Raw genomic sequence first — 17,378 nt, forward strand, 5'->3', positions numbered from 1 at the left:
TTGAATCTCCTTCTACCTCTCTCTTAAAAGGATGCTTGTGATGGAATTTAGGTCCCCACAGGATAATCCAGGGCTATCTGTCATGTCAAAATCCTTGACTTAATCACACATACAAAAACCCTTTCCCATACTCAGCAATATCTATAGGTTCTAGGGGTTAGGACCTAATATCTGATATCCATGGCTGACCATTACTCTAACACACCCATTAAGAATCATTCTGCCAAGATCCATTACCTAGCTCTGGCCAACTGTTTCTTCCAAGCCCTCTCCCCTAAAATATCCATAACCCTTGTCTTGCTAAATTTGTTTGAAAAGGAATTCTTCATGAGTTGTGTTGGAAGATTTTAGCTGAGCTGAGGCTTGAGAGCTGTTTGGGTGTAGGTGGACATTGCTGAGCCCATGAGCATGGTGTAGTTGAAAATAAAGAGAAATATTCACGTCTAGAGCCACAAGCTGGACCATAAATCAATACTTTGTTACATGTCCTGCCTGGTTCTGGATGGAGAACGAGTCACAGAAAAAGGTTGGCCCTATTTCTCTCTCAAGAGCCTGTATCTTGGTTTTGGCACCTTGTGATGCAGGTACCCAAGTGGTTTCAGAAATATTGCAGGTGCAAGAGAACTACTCCTGTCAATATCTAATGAATGGGCACACTGTAATTCCATTTTAATGAGTAGTATTGTATCAGCGTTTCTTACATGCATTGAGCTGGAATATATATGCTTTTTAAAAGTTTTTCGTCTTAAGGAACTCTATGAAATTGGCCCTATTATAATACCACTTTTGCAAAAAAAGACAAGGCATGGAGAGCTTAATGAGCTTTTTCAAAGAGATAGTCAGAACTTGAATCTAGATTTAAGAAATGCTTTAATAAGTCATAAGAGCTATCAGATTTTGGCTCCTTCTAATAAGGAGGGGAGATAGTCAGTGTTACATTTCTAAAGGCCAGTGGCAGGAAACCTTCGCCGAAGGGAAGAAAGGCTGGAGGAAAGAGCTTGAAGAGGATGACACAGCTGGTCACACTGAGGCAAGAGAATTGCTCCAAGGTTGGAAAGAAAACTGCTACTCTCCTACCTGGCAGCTTGGTAGACCTCAGACATACATGATACAGAGTCATATCTGGGTCACGAGTCCCTAGTGGGAAATGACAAAAGGTCCTGTTCCAAGTATAACACATAGCAGTGCACATACACCCGTGCAAGGAACTCTTTGTACTTAAGATGTCCACATCATGGATGACCAGCATAATCCCACATTCTGGAAACCTTTTCAAGGGCTTGAGACTTCATGAAATCCGGAGTTTCTCTCACATAATCATGAATTTAGGAATAAGGAAATTCCAGCAATGAGTGAGAGCAAATTTCCCAATATCTTGCCTGCAGAGAGCTCAGAGTAAGGTTGACTTTGATGTGGGGGGAATAAAGGCTTTCTGACATTTCTTCAGTTCCCACATTCAAATTTGGCAGTGGGCAATCATGACACCCATGTTGTTCTCCCTCACTCCAAAGCCCACGGCCTGAACAGCCAGCCACAGGGCTTAGTGCAAACTTGGTGACATTTCAAGGACAGGCCAGATTGTGTGTTTATTGTGGCCATTGTGAATGAATGTGAACTTTGACTTAGACCTAGAAGAACAGAATTTAGCAGAGAATGTTTAGTTGTTGCCCGTCAGATGGCCATTCCTCTCTGAAATCTGTGTTGTGCTTTTTTATTAATAGACTGGGAAGAAAATACGTCCCAGCACATTTTCTGAATCTCTGAAAAGAATAGCATGTTATTATTTTTTTAATTCAAGCAATTATTACTTGTTTTCTGGCTTTTTCATCTATATTGTCCTATGATATTGGCCTATGACAAGGCTCCTAATAGCCATTGTGAGTGGTACATTTTCCTGAAAATCAAGAATGCCCTGGGGTATAAATTTTCTTATCTCTACAGTACTTAAACTGCTTCTCGTATTTCTAGTAATTCTAGGACTCATTATATGTTTGTTCTTTATACCTCAGTAGTCACTTAAGTGCTAGAGCAACAAAATATAAAATCTTTTTTAACAATAAAATACTTTTTAATGAACTTGAACTTCTAATCATTACTATTATATTTATTGTTGCTTTACCCTTTTTATCCCACTCTTGTCATCCTATAAAAATCTTGGATAATCTAGAAAATTCTATTATGCCTAACAAAACAAATCTTCATTTTTTAGGCTACTAAAGTATACCTGGCATTTCCAAATGAACCTCCTTTATCTCAATAAGCAACAGTTACATCAAGTTCTTGATTCTAAAGCTACCAAAGGGCTGCCTTTAAGCCTGGAAATAAGTTTGCAATGTTGAGGTCTTTATAAAATATTTCCTCCTTAGTTTCAATAGCCTATTTTCTAGACAGAAATTGACTGACAACTTAAAAGAGTACAGATTATAAACCAATTTAAGAGTGCTGCATTTTTTAAATTTGTCACAAATGGAAGGAAAACCCAGGGTGACACAGGCAAGGCTCAAGTGACAATGTGTGTCTTTCTGTTTATTCATTATTCAAGGGTCAGACCCTCAACCAGGGCCAGAGAGAAATGACAAAAATAAATACATACCAGTGCAACAATCTGCAATTTAAAATAATGAAAAGCAAGATTCCTATTCATTTTTATGGCACAAACCTGACATCATTTCACTCCAATTTTCTATAATGGAACCAGCTGGGCTCTGGGAGGGAACTAGTAATAGGTTTTAATGGATAAAATCTGCCACTGAAACTGGCCATTTTCTCATGCGATCTCTGTGCTTGGCTCTCAGCCCATCACGCAGCCTCATGCCTTCAGCAGAACTGCTCCAGCTTGTGTGAGGAGAGGATCTGTGCACAGCAGGACTGCTGAACTTGGAGGAACTCCTCTTCTCTCCATAAGGAAGAGTTCCAAGCCCCAGTTTAGGGTCCATAGCACCAACTGAACAGAATACCAGGGAAGAATCAGGGAAATGTCACTGTCTTCAGTAAAGGTTTACAGAGGCTGTGGAATATGGAAGAAAGGTTCAAGTGAGAGGTACAGAGGGCCGGGATGGGTGAGGGCAATGCTTTATTCATTTCAGTGGCAAGGCCCTGAATCAATTTCCAGTTCCATCTGGTTACAGTAGACCCAACTGGGTTTTACTGGGTCTGGATTAATAGTCAGTGAACATTTTCCTCTCTTCCCTCCCTTCTCATTCCATTAAACCATTCCCCCTCTCCTCCTATTCAGCTCGCAAAGTGCCACTAACATATGAAAATAGCATGCGAAGAATGGAATGGGCTGACTGCCATGGAGATAAAGATGGGATGTTCATTCTAGTTTATTTCATGGCATCATGCCTTCTTGCTGCCTCTGTTTCCTTTGCTAGGCAGCTTGATTGCCTCTTTGAGAATATGACTGGTCTGGCCCTCAGCCTGGTGTTTGAGCCATGCTTAAAGTTAAGCAGGTACCCAGGTTGAAGATTGAGCACAAATCTGAACAATCACCCTCCCCAGGTTGATCTGGGCACAAGAGAATTCTGCTTCTTTTTAAAAAAAAAAACTTGGGGCAGATTCTCAGCCAAATGATCTCAAATGTTCATTTCAGTGAAATGCTGCAGGTTCTAAAAATGAATGATGCTTTCAAATAATGTAAACTCTCTTTGCTTAAAACACGTTCCACAACTTCTAGTCTGGCTGCCTCATGGCAATAGTTCTGAAGCACAGGTATAAGATTTATAAACAAATTTAAAATGCTTTTTAGAGTACAAGGCATGACTCCAAACAGAAGATGTAGATGCATTCAGTATGGTCACTTCGTCAGCACTCATGTGTCTTTGCTAACTTTACCTGAATGTACGGCCACGTGTCTGTTCCCTGTGCCGCCTCCCTCAAATAGCTCTGGCCCAGCTTTTATCACCAGGTTTCCTTGCCATACAGAACAACAACAGAAAGACAAAAGGTAAGTTGGCTGAGTAAACATTATCTCGACCAATACATTGGAAACTCTTAATTCTAATTTAGGGTGAACAGCCTCTGATTTGAGGTTGGCACAGAACAGTGCTGTGAATTTTTCTTTCCTCTCCTTCTTACCAAGCTACTGATTCTGCAGCTTCCTTGTCCAGCGCAAAGTGCTGCATGTCTCTGACCTACCCAGAACCTCCTTTCCCACGCTGCCCATCATTCACACTATATTCTACCTGCATTCCACTGTGGACATTCTCTGCTCTTTCATGTCTTCCTACAATTACTACTCCTGGTGAATTCTGCACCTTCCTGCTCTAAGATGTTGTCCAGCTGTCCCAAGTGGGGCTGCTTTCTCTGTTCTGCTACGTGTTTATATCTTCAACTCAATGACTTACCTTCCTATAAAGTGAGCATCTCAAAAGCCAATCTCCAAATGCAGAGTGTGTAGCCTGACAGGTAAAAGGTACTTAAAAAGCATTTATTTTCACGAATTGATGAAGAATGAGCAGGAAGTAAGATCCTTAAACTTCCCAAACAAATGGCATTTTCTTTTTCCTCTAGATGTTCCAGAAATACAGGAATTGGCGCTGGTTTCTAACTATGCACTCATTGCTGTTCTCTGATTTTTATATCTTTCATACAGTCAGTGCTATTGTGCAGACTAAAGAAAGATAACAATAGTATGAATAATAATAAAAGATACTTCAAAGATAATTTAACTTTGGTATTCCTAATAATGTGTTTTAAAGCAGCTTTTCTTTCCAACTAAACTTTGGGGGAAATATAGTAGAAAGTACTCTGAACTTTAATATAAGAGATGAAATTTCTCTTTCTTGCTTTGTTAACAACTTGCTTTATGATGGTGGCCAGTCTTTTTCTTCTCTTTTAGCCTTAGTTTCTTTATCTCTAAAGTGGGTTGATTAGGATCCAAAGTGAGTAGGAGCAAATGATCCCTAAGATCCCCTTCATCTGTGACACATTGTTCTCTAAACAGCCACCAATAGTGCCTCCCTCCAGGTGCCTTACAGCCCTCCTCCCAGTGAGAGTGTGTGTTCTTCTCCCCTTGAATTGGGGGCACAAGAATTCTTTTTAAGACCTCTGAAATATTTAAGGTATAATTCTTGGACAGTCAGCTGACAAGCCCAAAGCAAAAGCATGTCTCAGAGGAAATCAGATGTGGCTTTTGGGGACCACAATAAGATTCATAGAAAATCCATAACATTTTAAAATAATTTTACTAGCACAAACACCCCCAACTTGGACTAAAATAAAAAGTACAAAATGAAAAGAGTCCTCTGGGTGTCTGACATATTGGCAGGAAGCAGGATGGGAGAGCTACTCAGCTTTAAGGCCTGAGCCCTTACTTATTCTAAAGGATGAATGACTCCGAGGAGAACTGGGGGTTAGGGAACCACTCTCAGAGTGTAGAACTGGGCCCTAATCAGGGAACATTCCCCACCCCCATTGCTGGGAGACCTGACATGTGCCTGGCTTTTTGAACAGGTGTGCCTGTTGTGGGTTTTCTGTTACCACCTCACCATTTATGTTGGATGTGTTTGTGTGAGGTGGGGGATGATAACTTGACTAGCTATTGTTGTTGCTGTGCTGTTGTTACTGTTTTGGTTTCCAATGTCTGCTGATCGAAAGGAACCTTACCTGAGTAACTTTATCCCCATTGAGCCACATCTAGAACCTGGTTTTAAAACTGGTTTTTGGGCCTGAGATTGAGGCACTGAGGCACTGTTTGGATGAGAAAAAAGATCTTTGGGATAGATGGGTGATACTTGCAATTAGAGGCACATAAATCATTGTGGCTGTAAGGCAGACTATGGTAGGTTGTCTCCAAGTACCACAAATAATTCCTCTGTCCCATTCCTATATGCATATGCAATTCTTCCCATTGAGAGGTTGGCTCTCTCTCGTCTTCTTAACTCTTGGGTGGACTCTGACCAGCAGAATGCAGTAGAAATAACATTCTGGCAGTTCTGAGTCTAACCCTTAAGAGTTTTAATAGCTTTGTCTTTCACTCTCTCAAACCACCAAGTAAGACCCCAAATACTTTGATGGAAATAGAGCACCTGCCAACAGCCAGCCATTCCAGTCCCCCTACGTGGATTCCATTTCAGTCTCCCAACTGAATGCAACAGCATCAGTGACTTCAGCCTATAGTACCTGGAGCAGATGACACACCCAGCTGATTCACTAGACTGAGAAATAATAAAGAATTGCTGTTTTAGGTGGCTGAGCTTTGGAGTAGCTTGTTACACAGCAAAAAGCAACTGATACATGCTCGAACAACTGATTATCTCAAATATACTGTCTCCTCACATTCACAACAACTCATGGTTTAGGTGGGCAGTCTAAAAATAGAAAGGACACAGATTACCTGCTTGTTACTAAAAACAAGTTGTAGGTAATCTCCCATGAGTGACTAAGAATTGATTGTATTTTATTGTTGACCCTGATGTATCTCTGTCTTATTCTGTATTTACATTTTGCCAGGGCATCCGAACATTTAGCCAATTATCTATGGCTTATGCTGTGTGGGGCAAAACACTAATTTGTGGAGGCTTAGAGCTAGAAGACAGTCAAGAGCAGGATCTTCACAAGGAGTAAAAGGTCCAAAAAGATGCAATGAGAAGTCCATGTTTGTAGAACAAGCTACTGGGATTTGGGGACAAACTGAATAACTGATTGACCAGATGTTTCTCTTTTCATTCCAGCTACTTGGCAGAAAATAGAGAGCACCTTAATTTTCTTGCTTATGAGGGGCACCTGGCAAAAAAGCACATTACCTTATTGGGGTGTTTGGTAGACCCACTGATATATTAATCTGAATTACCAGGACTTAATACTGAATTACATTTGACACAGTGTTATATGTATGAAGAAGTGTCCCATTTGAATTTAAATTCCACACAAGAAGGTTTGGCTACAGATTTTTCTAAAATCCTCATTCTAACATGTTCTCACCTCTATGAGATATTACCAAAACCCTGAATTCAGGAGACAAGGAAGAAGAGGTATTATTACATTGAATGAGTTCAAAAATATGCAATATAGTATACATCAGTGACCAAAAGACTATTTACAAATATATTTTATCAATTATTTGGAGCCTTTTCCCCTCTCCAGAGGAATGACTCTAGCCTCATTCAATTTTAACCCATCCAAACTCTTGACAAAATTTATAATTGAGCTCTCGCTGTTGAGACATATTTGAGAAATAGCTCTGCTTCTAGGTTTCCATGGAGACCACTTCCCAACTTATGGCTGAAGGTAACCTCTGTCGACCATGGTTGGGGGTAGTTATCAAGCTGTCACTGGCAATTTTCCCCCTCATTTACCAGAAGCAACATTCCAGAAAGAAAATAACAGGATGACATGGTGAGAACACACTTTCACTCAAAGACTGCAATTTTGGGAAGACTTCTACTGTCTGCTGCGAGCTCCTGGTCCCAGGGCAGTTTGGCCAACCCATAATCCAAGCAGCAGAGTGAGTAAGGAAAATTGCTCTGGATTTGTGGTCAGACTGAATAAGAGTTCTGGCCCTGTTGTGCTAGCCGTAGGAACTTGGACATGCCAAATCAGCAACAGGAGTATCACTTTCCGTCTTCCTTACTTACGAATGCAGAATAATGGCTTTTGTCCTGCTTATTGTAAAAATTCTTGTAACAGTGAAATGAGGTAATAGAGCTACATGTGCTTTGTAAACTGTGGAGTTCTGTACAGATATGCGGCTTTGTTCTTATTTCTGAGTTTTGAGTTTCTACATTTCAGAGACTGCTGGAACATTTGGATTACAGCTCCCAGTATTATTTTAGTTCCTACAAATAAAGCCTCAGTGCATGCATCAAAACTGAGCTGTTAGATTTAAGAGCAGCTAGGAAAAAAGTGAAAGAGTGATTCATGGTGTTTTCCAGGTCAGAATTCATAGATACCCACATAGAGTCTATTAATTGTATGAACATCTGTTAAAGGAATGAACTTGCTAAAAGTTGCCATAATATTTTAAACTGTGCAAAGGACAGATAAAATATATATATGTTTTCTGAAAACACAGGCTCTATATATGTTTTTAATGAAGCTCAGATTTGGCAAGTAATTATAATAGAAACAATCTTACAACTGAATAAGGTCTTTTCTGAAAAGAGCTTTGTAATTTTAATGGTTTTTGATTTTCAGACTCTCTGGATTGAAAGAACAGGTGAAATTGGATATCAGACATTTGCAGCTGATTTTTTATTCAGTGATCTCACTCCCTCCCTAACTTTTTCTATTGCTGAGGAAATGAGATCTCTTGGTAGGTTACTTAAAACCGATTCCAAAGGATACTCACTGAACCAGTAAGAAATTAAATAATGAATGTTTTTGATTTACAGAATGTCAATTAAATAATTCAATGGCATCTAATTAAGGAAACACCTATTAAGTGACCACTCTATCCTAGATAATGTGGCAGGTACTGGAGAAACAAACAAATTAAGGTATGAATTTGTCCTCAAGAAACTGACACTTCAGTAAATAATTATGATATAGTGTTTTGCATGCAATCATAAAACCACAGACAAGTGGGAAAAATAACCTAATCAATGAAGTCACTGATTTCCTGAGTTAGGCAGGAAAGAATCCTTGGAGAGACAAATCTCAGGTTTGTTTTAAAGGATCCTAAAGGAATTGCCATAGTCATTGTCTAATTCACAACACTATTGTAGACATTTGGGAGCCTTGAAATGGTTTAAATGGGAGTATGCTATACTAACATTTGCATTTTAAAGGAATGGCTTTGGCAGGAAGAAAAATTGGGGAGGAGTAAGAAAAATCAGCATGCTAATCCATATGAGAGTACACAGAATCCCAGGGACAGTGAGGGTGGGCTAGACGCAGCAGCCTTGGAAGGCAGAGCTGGAGCAAGCTAAGGTTTGTCCTTGTGTTGATTGGCTAAAAAACTAGACTGATCAGGGATGTCCATCAAGACGGTCACTGCATAGATAAGCATGTGTGTGTAAAGAAGGGATTTTGTTTGTATATGGAAAGTGGTGTAGGGGATTGCTGGAGATAATACGATGCCAAGAATCAACCAAACAGGTTACATGGCCTCATGTAGACCCTGAAGTTTGCAGCCTGAAATTTTCATTTTCAAGCAATATCTTTTACATTTCTGAAACCACAGGTGTATTTATCTTCACATCAATGCACTAAATTGTCTTTATAAATCTTTAAGAGGTTGAGAGGCAAGTTTCGAAACTGAGATTCTCATGAGCATCTTACAAGGAAGTATGGTGTATGGTGCAGTATTTCCATTGTTCTGGCCTTTTAACTGTGTCTTTGCCAGTCATGGGAATGACTCTGAGACTGACATTTTCCTACTGTGCCTCTGATTAAACAGATGAGTTACAGCCCCATTAATCACTCATATGTGGTATCTGTCAATTGTCCCACTTGTAGGCAGATGGAAGCTAAGTCACTTGGTTGAAAAACATAGTCAGAAAGAGGACATGGTTAAGAACCTAATGACTAAATTTGGAGAGTTGGGACCTTGCCTCCTGAGGAGCCCCCACTGACCCCCTTCCTCTCCACATTCTTCCCTTGACTGCTTCTTCCTATACAACCCCAGTATAGTCTGCACCACCACTACTAATAATGATTGTGGCTACCATTTATGGAGCACACATTATGTGTCAGCTCTGTGTTAAGTTCTTCTGAACATTATTTCTTCCTGTCCCCTCAGCTATGAATGGTGGAGTCAGGTCTCCAACCAAGGTCTATCTGATTCCAAAACTATGGTTTTAACTGTTCCTTGCTGCCTCTTCTCTGGAGTATTCCTTAATTTGGTCCTCCATTAAGGAAATGTTAGCAAGAGTTTGGCACTTGGCTGTCATTTCCATAGTCACAGGAATGATTCTTTTTTCCTTAAAGAGTCCTGCAAGAAAACAGAAACACTGTCCTACAGTGGTGAAGAGAAGGGAGGGTAATTTGGCTCCTGCAACTCCTAGAGGACTTTTCTTTCCGCCTGGGTTAAGTGGATTCCATATGATAAAACCAGTCTGGGAAAGTGATAAAAAATTAACTAAAATATGTGGATCCTGAACGAGGCATGGTATTCAAGCAGAGGCATTTAGCATCAGCAAGGAGGCTAGAAACATACCAAGTCAAAAGAACCAGGCTAGGGAGATTCCCTCTCTCTCAATCACTTCAGTCCTCAGGGAGGTAGTGGCCATTCAAAACAATTGCCTCCCAAAAAATTATCCATTAGAAATAGATTATAAATATCTGTTTAAGTGAGTGAAAAACACAAAAACTCACTAAATATTAATGATTTACCATGTTGTGCCTTCCAAGGTAGCTAGAATTACTTTTAGGAAAAAAAAAGTAAAAGTTTGATAGGGGTATTTTTGAAATGGAGAACCACATATATTGCTGATAGGTGGGTAAATATGAATAATGTGCTAGGAAGGAAGTTTGGCAATGTTTGGAAAAGGTCAAACATGATTTTCTTTCACCCTTAATTCTACCTCAAGAAATATATTCTAAAGAATGCATTCAAATACAAATAGAAAGCCAAATGAGCATCAGGAGAGAGATGGAGAAGTAAATTCTGAAGTGTTCAGAAAATTGAAATTTTTTGCAGGCATTAAAAACAGGTTCCATCAATATAAAAATGTGCATTAATAAAGACTTCAGGGGAACACAATAAAATGCCATTTGTGAGTGGTTTTAGATGTTAGGATTGCTTTATTCTTCTTTTCTATAATTCCCAAGATTTTGGAAAAAGCACTATAATTCCAATTAGCATACATAGAGAAGTGGTTTGATATGGTGGAAAGATCACTGGGCTTCAGAGTCAGATTCCCAGGATTCATATACCAGTTCCATAGTTAACAGTGTGACTTCAGGCCATTTGCTTAACCTCTCGGTGCATCAGTTTTCTCATCTACAAAATGGGATGATGATTATAGCCTCCTCATGGAGGTTAGATGAGTTAACACATACAAAGTGTATTTTGAACAGTGCCTGACACATGGTAGAATTATATAGGATTAGTTATTATTGTTATTTATATTAATATTGTGACTAATGAAGAAAGCTCTGTGTTTCAATCAAGGTTGGCTTAGATATTAGCTGTGTGACATTCAGCAGGCTATCAATCATTGCTTAAACTCAATTTTTTCATTTGTAAAATGAACATAATAATGTAATCATGTGTTTTTTATGAAGATAAATGATTATGCATAACCCCTATATATAAATAGTATCATATAATATGATTATATAAATGATTGTTTGCAAGGAGTAATAATTACATATATAACCATACAGAATATACATACACAGAGTGTGTATGTATGTATCTGTTATATATAACACATAGTATAAGCAAAATACATAAACTATGTACATAATATCAGCTAAATAAATGATATCCGCTATTAAATTTAAAACCAAAAAAATATGTGGAAACTTGAGAAGCACATTTGTAGAGAACATTTGGGTTCATCATTCTGTTATAAAATCTTATTTGTGTTCTGTACTGTTTTCTAATGAGCAGACTTCTTCATGTAATCCTAGGCTGAGTACTTACTCAGAAAAAGAAACACTACTTGGTTCAATATCGTATTAAATATCCCCAAATGTCCAACATACAAATCAAATGGAATAGCAACAAAAATCACAACATGGCCCTTGAGGTAGCAATAGTCAGCTTAGAGATGAGGATTCTGTTTAAAGTGTTGCCTGACAATAAAAACAGCTAAGGAATCACTCTTTTCAGGATATTTGCAGTTTAAGAAGCGCTGTGCAGATTTAAAGAGAGAAGTGCTAAGCAGGGAGCCGAGGGAGTGTGTGTGTGTGTGCGTGTATGTATGCGCATGTATGTATATTGCAGGGAGCCTTCCCTAATACTCTTTTTCTGCAAGTCACATAGTCTGTGCTCAGCTCTTCTAAGTCCTACCTGACTTCTCACAGTGGAGGTGGTTACTGAGAAAACATCTCATAGAGAAGCCCCAACACGTGTTCACGGCTGTCGCCAGGGACCTCAGCTCCGCCGTGGCTTCCCAGGTTAACTGCCAGGAGCTGCCCAGGTCGGGGTGATGACCTGTCTCTTCTCACTTGAACAGCGGTGACGGCATTAGCCTCAGGTCTTGCTACCCTGCTTGTTCGGTTCTAAGTCATTGGCACAGATCAGGTACAAATTGTCCTCCTGAATAAGAGAGCTCTGTACTCAGATGAAAGCTATTGATTTCCAATCTACTACCCAAATGACTCTATTATTAGGCCACGTTAGGTAATTTGCTTCAGTTTTGACTTTTGGATTTGGGCCTGAGTCTCCACTGTCAGGCCATGCCACTAAGTGTTGTTTAATTAGTTTTTTTTTTTAATTGCAGCAAACCAGGCTTTTTATTCAGGATTCTAAGACTACCTTACATGTACTGTCCCCTAACATGCCCCAGCTCTTATCAAGAATGTGTTAAGGAACTTAACATCTGATACTTACTGGTGAACAGGAAAATCATTAACACTCAATTGTAACACTGCCTTCAGCCTGGAAAATACATCTACGCTCCTCCTGAGAATTAACACTTTATTACACTTCGCACAAAGGATGAATTTCCTAAATATGCAGTGAGCCTTTACAAATCAACAAAACAAAATCAGTAAATTCAGTTAACAAGAGCAGAAAACTTGTCTGTTTTGATAACCTTTGCACACCCAGACATCATGCCCAGCATGTCACAAGTGCTTGAATAAACATAAAGAAAAAAATAGGTAAACAACATGAATAAGACAAAGGACATGTACAAATGCTTAATCTCACTAATAAATAAAGAAATGCAAATTAAAATAAAATACAAATTTTATACTCACAATAATGAAAAGTTTGAAAACACCCAATGTGGTGGAGGTGTATAAGTATGGTTATTTCAGGAATATCTGCAAAATTGAAACAAAGCATAGGAAAATCCTCACATTAATAAATATTTTTATAACCATAGACAATATTTGCTGAACGGGAGCACTCACCTGGTGCTTATCTCCCATATGTGTTTCACAAGCAATATGTTATTTAATCCATTGAATAAATATAGGAAATTGATTCTATTAGCACTCTTCAGTCTCAGATGAAGACTGATCCAAGGCAGATGCTAAAACAGGAAAAGCTTAAGGCTTTTCTTCTCTTTTTTATTTCAATACTTAATGCAACATACTGTTCTAGATGCTTTGCTACTGTAAATACATTGAATATAATTTAAGGTAGGCCTATTATCACCATCCTCATTTTAAAATTGAGGAAAATTACACTTAAAGCAGATCAAGTAACTTGCTTGGGATCAAAAACATGGCAAGTTGTAAAGACAGGTGCTATTAACCACTGCATTACATGCCTTCCTAGTTAAAGATAGGAGACCTAGGTTTGTATCTTTATTCTGACCTAATTAAATGTTGTAAGCCTCAATTTCTTCAATTATGAAATAGGAATAGGAATTATTTTACAAAATTTTGTGAGTTAGCAAATCTATATCAAGTGGCTCCAAGCTGGAAGTAAAAGTAGGTCAAAAACAATGTTCAATTATAAAAAAGAGGAGCCAACTGTATTTTGTTTGTAAGAAATACATTTAAAACACAAAGATTCAGATAAGTAAAATAATGAAGAAAGATATACTATGTTAATACCAATCTAAAGAAAGCTGGTAAAGCTGTAGTAATCTCAGACCAAGCATACTACAGAACAAGGAAAATTATCAGTGCTGGAGAAGGCCATTGCATCATAACAAAGGGGTTAATTATCCAAAAGACATAATTCTAAATGTGTATGTACCTAACAACAGAGGATTAAAACAGGTAAGGTAAAACTGACAGAACTTCAAGGAGACACAGAAAAATCCAATATTATACTTGGAAACTTCAACACATCTCTTTCAGTAATAGATCAAGTAGGCAGAAAAGTCAGTAAGGATATAGTTGCCCTGACCTATTAATCAATTGATCTAATTGACATTTATAGAATCTATCCCATAGGATCAAAATACACACTCCTTTGAAGCTAACATGGAACATTCTCCAAGACAGACCATATTCTAAGTCACTTTAACAAATTTTTTAAAATACAACTCACAGAGAGAATATTCTAAAATCAATGGAATTAAACTACTATTCAACAAGAGAAAGATATCTGTAATATCTCCAAGTATCTAAAAATTAACAACAACTTGTAAATAACACATGGGTCATAGAAGAAGTCTAAAGTGTTTTGAACTAAATGAAAATAAAAATACCTATTGAACTTTGTAGGATGCAGCAAAAGCAGTGCTCAACAGGAAATTTATATCATTAATTGCGTATATTAGAAAATAAGAAAGACCTAAAACAAATAACCTAAGCTCTACCTTAGTAAACTAGAGAAATAAAAGCAACTGAAGTTTAAAGCAAGCAAAAGAAAAGAAATAATAAAAATCAGAGCAGAAATCAATGAAATTGAAAACAGCAAAGCAATAGAGAAATCAAAAAAATCAAAATCTGATTCTTTAAAAAGATAAGTTGATAAACTTCCAGTCTGGCTAATGATTAATAAGAGAAAAGACAAAATTTAGCAACAACAGAGTGAAGAAGGGTCATCACTACTAGTCCTGTATATGTTAAAAGGATAATAAAAGAATGTTATGAACAATTCTATGCCCACAAATTTGATAACAGAGACAAAATGGACCAAGCCCTTGAAAAACACAAGCTACCAGAGCTCAGAGAGGAAATAGACCATTTCAATAGGCCAATATCTGTTAAGTAAATTGAGTCAATAATTAACAATCTTCCAAAAAAAGAAATCACCAGGCCCAGATGGCTTTACTGGTAAATTTTAGCAAACATTTAAAGAAAAAATGAAGTCAATACTCTACAATCTCTTGCAGAAATAGAAGCAGAGGAAATATTTATTCATTCCATGAGACCAGCATTGCCCTAATAATAACACAAGATGACGACACTAAAAGGAAAACTACAAACCCACATCTCTAATGAACAAAGATGTAATAATCTCACACAAAATATCAGCAAAGCCAACAATGTATAATAAGAATTATGCTCCATGACCAAGTGGGATTTATTCCAGATATGCAATGCTGGTGGAATAGTTGAAAATCAATCAATGTAATACACCACATCAACAGGTTAGAGAAGAAAAATCTTATGTTTTTCCTATTGATTTCTTCATATCTATTGATATAGAAATGTTTTTAGATCTTTGTGACAAAATATAACACACATTCATGATACAAACTCTCATCAAACTAGGAATAAGGAGAGAACTTCAATTTGATAAAGAGCATCTACAAAGAACATATGGCTGACATCATAGTTAATGGTGAGAAATTGAAAGTTTTCCTCCTAAGATTTGGAACAAGGCAAGAATGTCCTTTTTCACCACTCCTACTGAACATTGCACTGGACATTCTAGCTAATGTAATAAAACAAGAGAAGGAAAATATATATATTATATGTTTTTATAATATATATATATAACATACTCAATATAATATTTTTGAGTAATATATATAATAGAAAGAGAGAATGGGCAAGAAGAAATATAACTGCTTTTATTCACATAGATGTACATAGATGATGTGATTGTCTATGTACAAAATACAAAAGAACCCACAAAAACCTTCCAGAACTACTAAGTCAGTGTGGCAAGTTTGCAGGATACAAGGTTAATACACAAAGTCAATTATGTTTCTATTTTCCAGTGTAAACAATAGGAATCTGAAATAAATACTGTTTATAATAGCTCCCCCAAAAGTGAAATACATAGGCATAATACTAGGTATAAATCTAACAAAATATGTTCCAAATGTATGTGCCTGTCCTTCAATAGGTGAATGGACTAAAAAAAAACTGTATATCCATACAATGCAATATTTTTCAGTGATAAAAAGTAATGAGCTATGAAAACAGAAAGAGATGCAGATGAGTATTGAATATATATTTCTAAATGAGAGAAACTAGTCTGTTAAAATTACATAATGTATGATTCCAATTACATGACATTCCAGAAAAGGCAAAACTATGGATATGATAGGACAGTGGTTGTCAGGAGCAGGGATTGGAAGGGAGAGAAGACGGTTTAATCAGTGACGTACAGGGTTTTTTTTTTAGAGTTGTGAAGCCATTTAGTATGATCCTGTACTGGCAGATGCAAGACACTAGGTATTCATCAAAGCATGTACAACTTTACAACACAAAGTATGAGCTTTACAGTATGTACATTAAAAATAATTTAGGAGTACAGAAGTTCCCAGATGGAATGCAGAATTGAACAAAACAATCTAAATGTATTATAAATGTATAAAACAACCTCAGTGAAAAGGGTGGAGGGGGGAAATTTGCTAACCTAAATAACTGGAAATGGGTGAAGCCTGTAAAAGTTAAGGCAAAAGAAACTGTACATAAGCACTGTGCTTTAGTTGATAAATGTGTGTACCACGGGGATATGTGTGACAATTCTGATACTGCTATGCACCCATACCTGAAATGAACAATGAAGTAAACAGATAGAAGGGTGGTGGGAGTTGTATTTTTCGCTGCTGAAGTGGGAATTTGCAGTTCAGCAAGGGGAGGAGGCTGCCCTGATCAATGTGGTGATGAGTTAGAGTCGGAGATAGCAGCAAGAATCCTTGTTTACATTAATACAGATAACAATGGTTATATAGAGAAATATGTAATAACATGTAGGTACACACACACATATTTCCTTGCTCGGTCAGTGCAAGGGTCATGAAAGAGGGTTAAGAAGCAACAATATACCCCAATAGCAAAAAGCACACCTAGCACCCAGATTCTGCTTTTTAATATCAGTCTCCGATTTAACAAAAATGAGGTTCCTTGGGAAAGTGACTGATTCTAAGACTGCAGCAGGAAACACAGAAGATGAGCCTGGAGCATCTCACAGTGACAGAAGGTAAGGACAGCTCCCACCCAACCCCCATCCAGAACAAAAAACACAAACAACAAAAACCAAAACAAACAAACAATAAAACACTCAATGGTGGGGAAATGTCTAAAGAACACAGGAATCAACTAAAAGCTCCCAATGTCTGACACTAGAACAATTCGAGCAACAAAATAAATAAAATAAAATAGTATTCAATGATAGTCCAAAGTATAAAATAAAAATACAAAGCTAATATAAATAATTGAATAAGCAAATAAATACAAGACAATAGACATATTCTTCAAAGCAGAATTCCAAATAATTTATGTAGCTACTCTGCCTTCAAGGAGGTGGAGCATAACTCTCCACTCCTTAAGTGTGGGCGGCGCATAATGACTTCTTTCCAAAGAGCACAGTATGGGAAGGGAGAAAAAGAAAACTGTGTAGTGGAGAACCAGATAAACACTACTTCAGCCAGATGATCAAGGTCAACATCAACAGCCAT

This window comes from Manis pentadactyla, chromosome 10 (genome assembly GCF_030020395.1).
Source record: "Manis pentadactyla isolate mManPen7 chromosome 10, mManPen7.hap1, whole genome shotgun sequence".
Lineage (NCBI taxonomy): Eukaryota > Metazoa > Chordata > Mammalia > Pholidota > Manidae > Manis > Manis pentadactyla.